The following is a 10,649-nucleotide window of genomic DNA, read 5'->3' as shown; positions in this document are numbered from 1 at the left end:
CTTCGACCATCCCACCAGAATTGTCAATCCGTAGCTGACCTTCATGTGTCCCTTTTGGATAGCTTTTCTAATCCTTCAAGTGCCGTAAAACCACTGCTTTAAAATGCTAAGGGTTCTTAATAAAACATGTAAATAATATTTGAGCAGCAGAAGACAGCTGAAGTTAGGAAGGGACACTACTCCACCCATTTTAGAAACCACAGTTCAGGATCCACCATAGCTGAGCATCTCTGAGGCTTTTGGTGCTCCCTTGAACCCTTTGGGTTATTTGTATGAGCAGCACCCATCTTCCCTGTGACTGATAACACTAAACACAACCCCACTTCATGGCCCATCTCAGGATGTGTCACTGTACTACCATGTGCCCTGCTATTCCAAGGGCTCATCAGAGACCTCCAGGAACACATCACAGTTTTTGGTATCAATCACATTTCAGAAAGGGGGCAGGGTGAACAAGGGAACTGAACTGAGCTGAGCAGGAAAAGCCTCTTTTCTGCTCTTTTAGTACATTTCATCTCCCCTGCCATCCAAGGGTTTCGTGCTGAGCCAGAAACCCTGTGGGGACAGATCTCGGCTGGAATTGGGGCACCACAACACTCCTGCCTACCACACAGGCCATAATCCAGAGGGAAATGCACCTGGAGCCAGCTTCAGGAGCTGCAGTAACCAAAGGGACCCTCTGCCGACAAGGCAGAAGAGGCAGAACTTTGTTCTGCTAATACACTTACCCGTTTGGCTGTGCATCATGAGATAGATCATTTTTATTTCCCCATGTAGCTGCTCACCTACATCCAGCTTCTCCACCGCAAAAGCAGGGGATGGGAGGGGAGCAGAGGGAGCCGAGAGGGAGCAGAGGTGGCCGGGAAGGCGCGGAGGGGGGCCGGGAGGGGAGCGGAAGGGGCCGGGAGGGGAGCAGAGGACGCCGGGAGCGGTCGGGCAAAGCTGGAGGGACGGGAGGCTCCCTCAGTGCCCGCGCCAGCCCTTCCGTGCAGCGATGGGCGCCCCTGGCCGGCGCCCCAGGGCAGGGGCCCTGGCGGGGGCAGTGCGGGAAGGCACGCGAGTGAATACCAGCCGTGAGCTGGTTTTAAAAGCTCCTTCGATGGTCCGTCCCTCTCTCTGGGAATTTCAGAGTTCCCTTTCTCTTTTCCCTATTTTTCAGCCTCGGTCACCCCCTGCTTTGCCTCGACACCTTCCTGAGCTCTGGCTGGGTCGCCTCACCCGCGGCACAGCTGTTGCAGGCCAGGGCGGGCTGAGGGCCCGAGGCCCCGCCGGTGCCAGGGCTGACCCTCTGGCAGGGCTGTCCACTGTGCCAAGGCTGTCCCTGTGCCAGGGCTGTCCCTGTGCCAGGGTTGACCCTATGGCAGGGCTGTCCTTGTGGCTGTGCTGCACTGCTGACCACACCGCTGGGACCCACAGACGACCCCCTGCCCCCCGAGGTGCTCTGCTCAGACGTGGTGCCCATCCAGACTGGCTGCACCCTCTGTGTCAGGACAGCACGAGGAGGGAGGGGAGCATGGGGTGAGCCTGGCAGAGGTGGTAGATGGAGAACAATACTGGGGCATGATACTTGTTTAGTCCTTCCTTCTGCCAATGAGAAATGGCATTGCCTATGTAGCACTGTGATGGCAGATAGGAAGGTATCAGTGAATCAGTAGAGACCCAGACGACTTCTAGAATATACCTAAAATGTGAAATAATTTATTTTATTCTCTTTATACTTTTTTACCCCTTTTTTTAAAAAATGTATCATTAGTCTTTATGTCCTTTCAGTTTACAGTAGTTTGTTTAATGAACGTCCTCAGCAATCAGTTGCAATTGCTTTCTGGCTGGTGTTTACCAACAATTTATCATTGTTGACTTCTTGGAAAGCTGCATTGTTAACCCAAACTGAAAACACTGTAAAGTATGAACTATTTATAATACAGAGGAGAAAATTTTACTGGCATAATTTTTGCCATTATGTTCAATAAGCAAAGTTTTTCTATTTTAGGTGCCTTAAACATTTTCCTTTTGAAGAAGCCACCACCTTTCAACGGGTCTGAAAGCTGACTGAAGAGGCTGCTCAGGTTGCCACTTCTCTCAGCCGCTCTAGAAGGATTTATAGGTTCCTCTGTGCTCAGACAACTGCTGCCTCCCCTTTCTCAAGCAGACGTGCACCAATTTTAGCTTCCGTAACTGTTGCCGTTGTGGACACCCTCAGAACGACAGAAGAGGCAAAATCAGTAGGAACTGGACACAGGGAGAGAGGAATTTCGGTGATGGATAGAGGCTCAGTACTAGGTTTGGGTTTGTTACATGTGTGGGTGCGATTCAACTCCAACTCAAATACCTACTTTTAGTCATCTTCATGCCCAAATGAATCTGTAGGTAAGTGAGCTGAATGTTTAAGCTCCTGATAGATAATACTATTAGAATCAAGCACATGTTTTGGGTCACTCTAAGGTAGACAACCACATTAGGACAACTGGGTCATTCTCCAGTTTTTATTAACTTGAGCTCTGATGCCAGCAGGATCTACAACACCTGGATCCCAGGTAGGAACATATGCATATGGTGTGTGTGAAGGGCTGTTGATGATGGAAGACTTGATCAAATAGGGAATGCATATATACAGCAGGAGGGCTATACTTGTGCAGGTCATAGGGAGGGAGCTGCACTGGATTTGGTAGACAAGAGGAAACCCTGAGAGAATATTATAGCTGGCAGAAAAAAAGCTAAAATGCCTTTTGTGAAAGACTCTGAAAAGTTGTGGCCACTTTCAATCTGCTTGATTGAAACAAAACTGTTATATTAAACCAAAGGATTTCCTGACATTTTTGAGGAGAAAAATACTGCAGTTTTAAGAGCTATCACAATTTGCCTAGTTTAATTTTCACTTTTTTCTTTTACTAGCAAAGGTAGTAAAATTAATTTTATACAAAACTTAATCCCCCAGATACACATGCACACATACGCTCATTTTTTCTTGACCTTCAGCTTTTACATATCTGCAGTTTGTCCAAGTTTGTCTAATTTAGAAAGTTACAGTTTCAATTTTTCTTTGTCAGCTACAAAGTTTTTTCCAAATTAAGAAAGCTTCCCTCTTAAAATGACAGAAAGGAAAAACAGTATCAAAAATACATACAGATAGAAAAAAATGCTCACTTTGTATTCTGTTATATTGACTGGGACTATAAAGGTAAATAAAGAAAGGGAAAATATAAGTGAAAACAGATCAAGCAATATGTTACAGGTTGTGGAAGTTTTCAATTCCATGTAATTTTGAAAAATCCTTTGGAAAACTATTTTCTTTTGAACCTTCAAACCTTTATGGGTTATTTTTTTTCTATTTGAAAAAATCTTACAAATCAAGGCTTTTAGGCAGCCATCAGCTTTATGTCAGTATTATATATGATTGTGGGAAAACCATGAGGTTTTCCTTTTTTTTTTTTTTCTTCTTTGTAGCCAATTTTAATCCAGGTCAAAGACTGTATGCACCAGCAAAATGAGACAACATACAGAGTCATTGAAATACTTGAAACTCATACTGAATTCCAGTTCTCAGACAACATAACTGCATTAAACACATGAAAGAAATGCTGCTTTATACTCAGGTAAGGATTTAGTTGTCAGGGTTAAATCATAGGACTCAGTCTTACTCTACAGTGGGAATCTACTCCAAATGTGAAGCCGATGTCTGTTAATCTCCCCACCCCCAGGATTATAGTGCCATCACAGAGACACAGTCAGCTGAGAGAAGAGGAGGAAGGAATTTCCTCACTTTCTTATCCAGACCTCTGAGTAGGAGATGCTGAGAGAGGAGCACAACTGGTACTGTAGCTGGGGAGGCAAAACACTGTGGGACCAGATGAAGCTGCTGAGATGTGATTCACTTCAAACTTCTTTGTGGTCGGAACTGTAATTTGGAAGGTGAAGACCAGAACATAAAAAAAAAAAAAAAAAAAAAAAAAAGAAAACAGAAGAAAAACAAACAAAACCACAAACAAACAAACCCAACAAATCAAGATCTGTTGCATAGGGATGAAATTGTTTCTCAGTAAAGCAAAGGATTTCACTGCTCTCTTCACCACTCTGATCTTGTGAATATGGAAGATGTATAACCCCTTCCTTAATCTGGGTGGGCAACGACCAAGGATCAGCACAGTACATTGGATTTTTACACAAACTAGAATGGGGTTCAGCTCCCTCTAACAATAACTGCCTCTCTTTCAGACCAACATAGTACATGACTCTTTCTGTTCTAGAGAATGTAAATTTATTAAACCTTTCCCTCCATCTGGTACACTTATGCGGAAAAAGTAGTGATGAATGACTACCCTATGTTGAGACAGCACCTATCTCTCCCTATTGCAATGGGATATAGGTCTTAAGTTCAATATAACGGTTCCGTAGTCCCGTTCATGTGATCTTTGAAACTCTTCAGCTCCAAAAATCACAATTGGATTTCTGTGTCTTTCCTCTGGCACCTAACTCAGTGACTTCAGTCTTTGGAGCTTTTATCTTTAACTCAAGGTAAACTTTTTCTGCTCTTTTATTGTTCCTTGTGTCCATGGTGACTTGCTGTTATTCCATTGGAATCAAACCCCTATTTACTTCCTCTTCCTTATTCACATATCCTTATCACTACTTTCAGACTCATTCTTCCCCCCTTCCCTTGCTTTGGCTTTGATCCATTTTACTCCTCAGTCATTCTTATCATCCTCTGATTCTCATTCCTGTGACTTCTGTTCCTTTTCAGATGCTTCCTCCTGCACTGGGATTTTCTTCCTCTAGCAATGACCCTGCCTCTCAGTAGGACCCCTTATGTTTTTCCACATTGAGGACTCTGAGCATTTGCAGCAGACAGAAGCCTGTGCCTTCATGTCTCCATCCTTACAGGTTTCCTACTAGAACACACTGTCTCTTACTCTTCACTTTCTTTGCTTGAGTCAGCATCCGATGGATTACAGAACCAATGTAGCCCCTTTCATCTCTTTTAGCACACCCTCCCACTTCCCCCCCTTCTCAGGCTCTCTTGTCAAATTATTTATAGGACATTGATTCACAGACCTGCTATGTCTAATTATATCCATTCACTTCTAATATAAATGGCAATTTTGCTAGGAGTTAAGATTGCCAAAAATGTTTTGACCTAAGAAAGAAGAGGTGGTGGCTACATATGCAGATCAGATTCTATAAAAGTACTCTGGGATCAGTGTGTCGTGTCCTTCCTCAAAAACCTCTAAGGTAAGAGTTTCAGGGACTTGGGACTGGGGAAGTGGGGGATGAAGGAAAACTGGCCCTGCATTCCACAAGCACCAGTGCATTCCTATAGATGCTCACATTTATTCAGTGGGGGTCTGTCAGTGTCAGCTGGGATTTTCAATCTGGTTTCAAGGCATCCATATGTTTTCAGTCTATAAATGTTGTCTGCGGTGCAGCAGTAAGAAGGAAGTTACTAATTCTCTTTTTTAAAACTGACCAGCTTCCAATCTACAACCCATTCAACTTGTCTCACAAAAGGTAAGATCTTGATTTATTCACTCTATAGGGGCAGGCAGAGTTGCTCTAAGGCAAGGATTCTATGGAGGTATGCTGGTAATCCCTGTATTCAATATGTTTATGTCCACTGTATAAATACAGTACGAGAACTGGGCTGGATTGCTGATATCTTTATCACAAGATTCTTAAAGACAGTGATCTTAAAAGTACTGATCACTGCTGCATTGCCTACATTCTCCCCAAGAATCTCCAGTAGAGACCAGTTTCCTGGAGAAACTGTCCTAAGAAGAAATACCCCATCAGAAAGCAGTTTCCAATTACTTTGTGAGGTTTTTTGCATTTACCTCAAACATCAAGGGTAACTGGCACTGGCTGTGAAGCAACAGGAAAAGACATACATATTTAAATAATGTTAATATTTTCTTTTTTCACATGGAAGTTGGAGGAACAGGGTTAGAATTTTGCATATCAAAACATCAAAGTGATTAAAGCAAGCATTTCATCCTGAGCTTCCTTATAGGCTTGTTTCTGCCTATGAATATGTTGCATAATTGTGACATAATTATATAGGTAAATATTTGTAATCACAGGGAACTGAAGAAAGGATGATACCTACTGGGATAACTGGAAAAAGAGAGATGGGATAGCAACTAAATTTGAAGTTTTAAAGATTTGCACCCAGGAAAATAAACTGCTCACAATTTATTTTTTACATTAATTTATATTAATTTTGTCAAATATTGTCATTAGAATATATCCCCCAAAATTATAAAATGCCAACAAGCAATCATGTGTAAGGAATATAACTAGCATGCTTTGAATAAGTGGAGGAGAGTTAGCATAGCACTGATTTCAGGAAAACTCAAAACAGTCAAAAGAAAATAGTTTAATTATTTAAAAAGTCAATATACTCACAGATTGCATACATATATTATATGCTCACATAATGTATACTGACCTACTATATATATTATACTTTTTAATAATACCATAAGGATGTATTGTGATAAAAGCTTACAGTGTCTATAAAATAACACAATGTACAATATGTATGCAATATACATAATATAAACTAATATAATACAATATATAATAACACAATATATGCTGACATAGTATATACTAATATCTGTAATATGGTAATGTTATTCGTCTTAGGAATAGTTATATGATTCCTGTTAGGAATCTTGTAAGAAAATGGGAGTATTATAGGTATTATAGGCAATATTAAAATTGCAGTCAAAAAACTAGGACCATTTTTCAACTATATGTAATTATTTTGTGAAATGGTCTCATTTGAGTTATAACACATTAATCAAGTGGAAAAACATGTAGTTAAAAACAAAGCCATGTCAGGAAATTGTACCATTCGTTTGAATTGATAGCACCTATTTGTGTCGTGAAGTCTCTGCTGGCACAGAAGGCAAAGCAATTTTTTTTTACATGTAAGCAGGGGAACATTGAGTAGAATGAATTTTATACAAATTTAATTTTGTACAAAAATACTGTGATCATTGTTAAACTTGTTTCTGTTAGGCTGGCCATACTGCAATAATGAGGTTACTAAATGGTAAAGGGTCCAGAAAAAAGTTTAAAAAATATTCTAAGTCCATAATATCCTTTCTGCAATCAAAGTGAAAATGTTTCTCAAGGAAAAGTTAACCAATCACTTGATTTTCACCTAGACATCTGCCATAGGTGAAAGTATTGATAAAGAAGTCAACTTCTTGATTTATTCAAAATCCAAATTGTAGGTGATGAACACACATAACATTAGACTAAAAAAAACCCAAATCATTTGGACCAGAATCATAGAGTGGTTTGGGTTGAAGGGACCCTAAAGACCACCTAGTTCCAACCCTCTGCTGTGGGCAGGAACACCTTCCACTAGACGAGGTTACTCAGGGTCCCATCCAACCTGGCCTTGAACACTTCCAAGGATGAGGCAGGCACAGCTTCTTTGGGCAGCCTGTGCCAGGGCCTCACCACCCTTGTTGTAAAGAAATTCTTCCTCATATCTAATCTAAATGCATCCTATTTCAGTTGGAAGCCATTCCCCCTTGTCCTGTCACTCCAGGCCCTTGGCCAAAGTCTCTCTCCAGCTCTCTTGGAGCCCCTTTAGGCACTGGAAGGGGCTCTAAGGTCTCCTTGGAGCCTTCTCGTCTCCAGACTGAACACCCCCAGCTCTCCCAGCCTGACTCCAGAGCAGAGGGGCTCCAGCTCTCAGAGCATCTCCCTGGCTTCCTCTGGACTCACTGCAGTAGGTCCATGTCCTTCTGATGTTGTGGACCCCAGAGCTGGAGGCAGAACTTCAGGTTCAGGAGTGGAGCAGAGGGGCAGAGTCCCCCACTCCCCTGCTGCCCATGCTGTGGGATCAGCCCAGCACACCGTTGGTTTCTGGGTCCCACCACACACGGCTGGGGCATGTCAAGCCTCTCACCCATGAGCACCCCCAAGTCCTTCTCCCCAGGGGTGCTTCCATCTGGTCATCTCCAAGCCTAGTTGGATACCGGGGGTTTCCCTGACCCAGGTTCAGGACCTCGCTCTTGGCCTTGTTGAACTTCATGATATTTGTACAGGCTCACCTGTCCAGCATGTCAAAGTCCCTCTGGATGGCCTCTCTTCCCTCCAGCATGTTGACTGCTATAAACCTAAATTCCAGCTTCACAATTGTGTGAAAGTCAAGACAATACAGTCAAGACAATTATTGGGCAATAACAAACAGATACTAATTGGCTGGGTTTTTTTAAAGTAGTGAATGAACTCAAGCTTTTTTATTACGAAATAGAATAATCAGCTTTGTTTGCTGGATGTGTGAAATAATTGAAATATTTTACAACTTGGACTATTTTATCCAAAAGGAATGTCCTTAATAAGAAGTGCTAATAATACTTTCTCTGTACATATTCACTGTATTGTGCCTCTTACAGTGTTTTATTGTAAACAAATCACATTCTCTGAAAGGTGATAAACAAAAATTATATGAGAAGGCTTTCACAATTACAAAATCGGGAGTATCTATTGAGTGCAGGGTTTGGAACCTTGGGAAGGATCTCTCTATCCTGTTAATACAACAAATGACGGCTCTTGGCCCGACCTGGCACGTGGGCGCGCCGCGCGGCCCGGCCCCAGGTGCGGAAAGGAGAGAGAGAAGGGGAGCTTCGCCGGCGCGGACTGTGCCCTCATGGGAGATGAGAAGGGGAGCCTCAGAGCACACAGAGGAGAAGGACAACTCTAAACCCGGGCAGATGGAGCTCGCTTAGCCCTGTAAGGCCATCCATCTAAGAGAAGGTCACTCTAATTAAACCTATGTTCTGAGGACCTCGCTGCCACCCTCCAAGCTCGCTCGGCCCTGGCAGATGAACCTCAGGATTAAAGAGTGGGTTCAGTTCCGCACATACTGCATCTCACCTAAAAATCCATTGCGCAGGCTCGAAGGCCTTACCCGCATTTGCAAAGCCCTGTAGCGGCATCTTCTACAAATGCAGTCACACAAAGATCAAAAAACAAAGGCATACACCTGCCTCCAAAGGTGTACCCAAATTAACTCTAGCATGCTGGAACATCAGAACCATGCTCGATTCGGCGGATAGCAGATGTCCTGAGCGTCGCTCTGCCCTAACTGCCCATGAACTGTCACGTCTCAACATCGACATTGCTGCTCTTAGCGAAGTTCGCCTTCACGAGGAAGGCAGCCTCAGAGAACATGGTGCCGGTTACACACTCTTTCGGTCAGGTAAGCCCAGAACCGAAAGGCATCTCTCAGGAGTCATCTTCATGATCAAAAACTCTATTGTTCCTAAACTCGAAAATCTGCCAACAGGTCATTCTGACCAAATTATCTCCCTACATCTTCCACTACACAACAAGCAACACGTTGTCCTCTTTAGTATATACGCCCCAACTCTCCAAGCTGACCCTGCCGAAAAAGATAAATTTTACAGCGACCTGCACCGCCTTACCCAGGAGGTTCCTGCAGATGATAAGATCATTATCCTTGGTGATTTCAACGCCAGAGTAGGAAAGAATTTTGAAGCCTGGAAAGGAATATTAGGCAAGCGTGGTGTTGGAAACTGCAATGATAATGGTCGACTTCTGCTAGAATTCTGTGCGGAGCAACAGCTCACCATCACTAACACTATCTTTCAGCAGAAAAATAGTCTGAAGACAACCTGGATGCATCCCAGATCCAAACATTGGCACCTCGTCAATTATGTCTTGGTGCGTCGGAGGGATGTCCGCGAAGTCCACCACACCCGTGTGATACCCAGTGCAGAATGCCAAACAGACCATCGGCTGGTGCACTACAAACTTAACCTCAATCTTAAATTCAAACCTAAAAGGGGCAGTATCCCAAGGAGGAGACTCCAAGTTAACAATCTCCAATCAGCCACAGTGAGAAACAAATTCCAGACTAATCTTCAAACTAGGCTCAAAAACCATTCCATGGATTCTACAGATACCTCTCCTAAAACACTTTGGCACCATATTAAAAACAGCATCCTGCAGTCCTCTGAAGAATTTTTAGGGTTCTCCCTCAAGAAGAACAAGGACTGGTTCAATGAAAACAATCAAGAGATCCAGGACTTGCTGAGGAAGAAGAGAACCGCCCACAAGCACACCTTGCACTGCCATCGTGGCACATAAGAAAAGCAGCCTTTCGCCTTGCATGCAGCAAGCTCCAACAGAAACTCCGTGACATCCAGAACAAGTGGTGGATCAATCTTGCTGAAAAAAACACAATTATGCGCAGACACGGGTGATCACAGAGGATTCTATGAAGCCCTGAAACCGCATACAGGCCTACATACCAAGCCCAAAGTCCTCTACTCAGCACTGATGGTCAAACACTTCTGAGAGATAAAACCTCCATTCTGAATCGATGGTCTGAACACTTTCAGACTCTTTTCAGTACTAGCTGTGTAGTCCAAGACTCAGCTACTCAGTCCATCACACAACAACCGGTGAAGTATGAATTGGATACTGCCCCCACTTTTAGGAGAAACCCTTAAGGCCATACAGCAGGTGAAAATCGGCAAGGCAGCTGGGGTTGATGGAATTCCACCCGAAGTCTGGAAACATGGGGGCCTTGCACTCCATGCTAAATTTCACGAGTTTGTGGTGTGCTGTTGGGAACTAGGCGAACTACCATCAGACCTTGGTGATGC

General features: G+C 43.4%; 1 long non-coding RNA gene across 1 annotated transcript; it reads left to right on the top strand.

The window, feature by feature from the left end:
• The first annotated feature begins 2,040 nt into the window (after positions 1-2,040).
• Positions 2,041-3,857, top strand: LOC114002587. Its single transcript, XR_003545915.2, has 3 exons — positions 2,041-2,367; positions 3,445-3,593; positions 3,699-3,857. It is a non-coding gene; the product is annotated as an uncharacterized LOC114002587 (long non-coding RNA).
• Positions 3,858-10,649: the final 6,792 nt, after the last annotated feature.

This window comes from Pipra filicauda, unplaced genomic scaffold (genome assembly GCF_003945595.2).
Source record: "Pipra filicauda isolate LSUMZ 115617 unplaced genomic scaffold, ASM394559v2 scaffold401_size638136_pilon, whole genome shotgun sequence".
Classification (NCBI taxonomy): domain Eukaryota; kingdom Metazoa; phylum Chordata; class Aves; order Passeriformes; family Pipridae; genus Pipra; species Pipra filicauda.
This window is presented reverse-complemented; position numbering and strand designations above follow the sequence as displayed.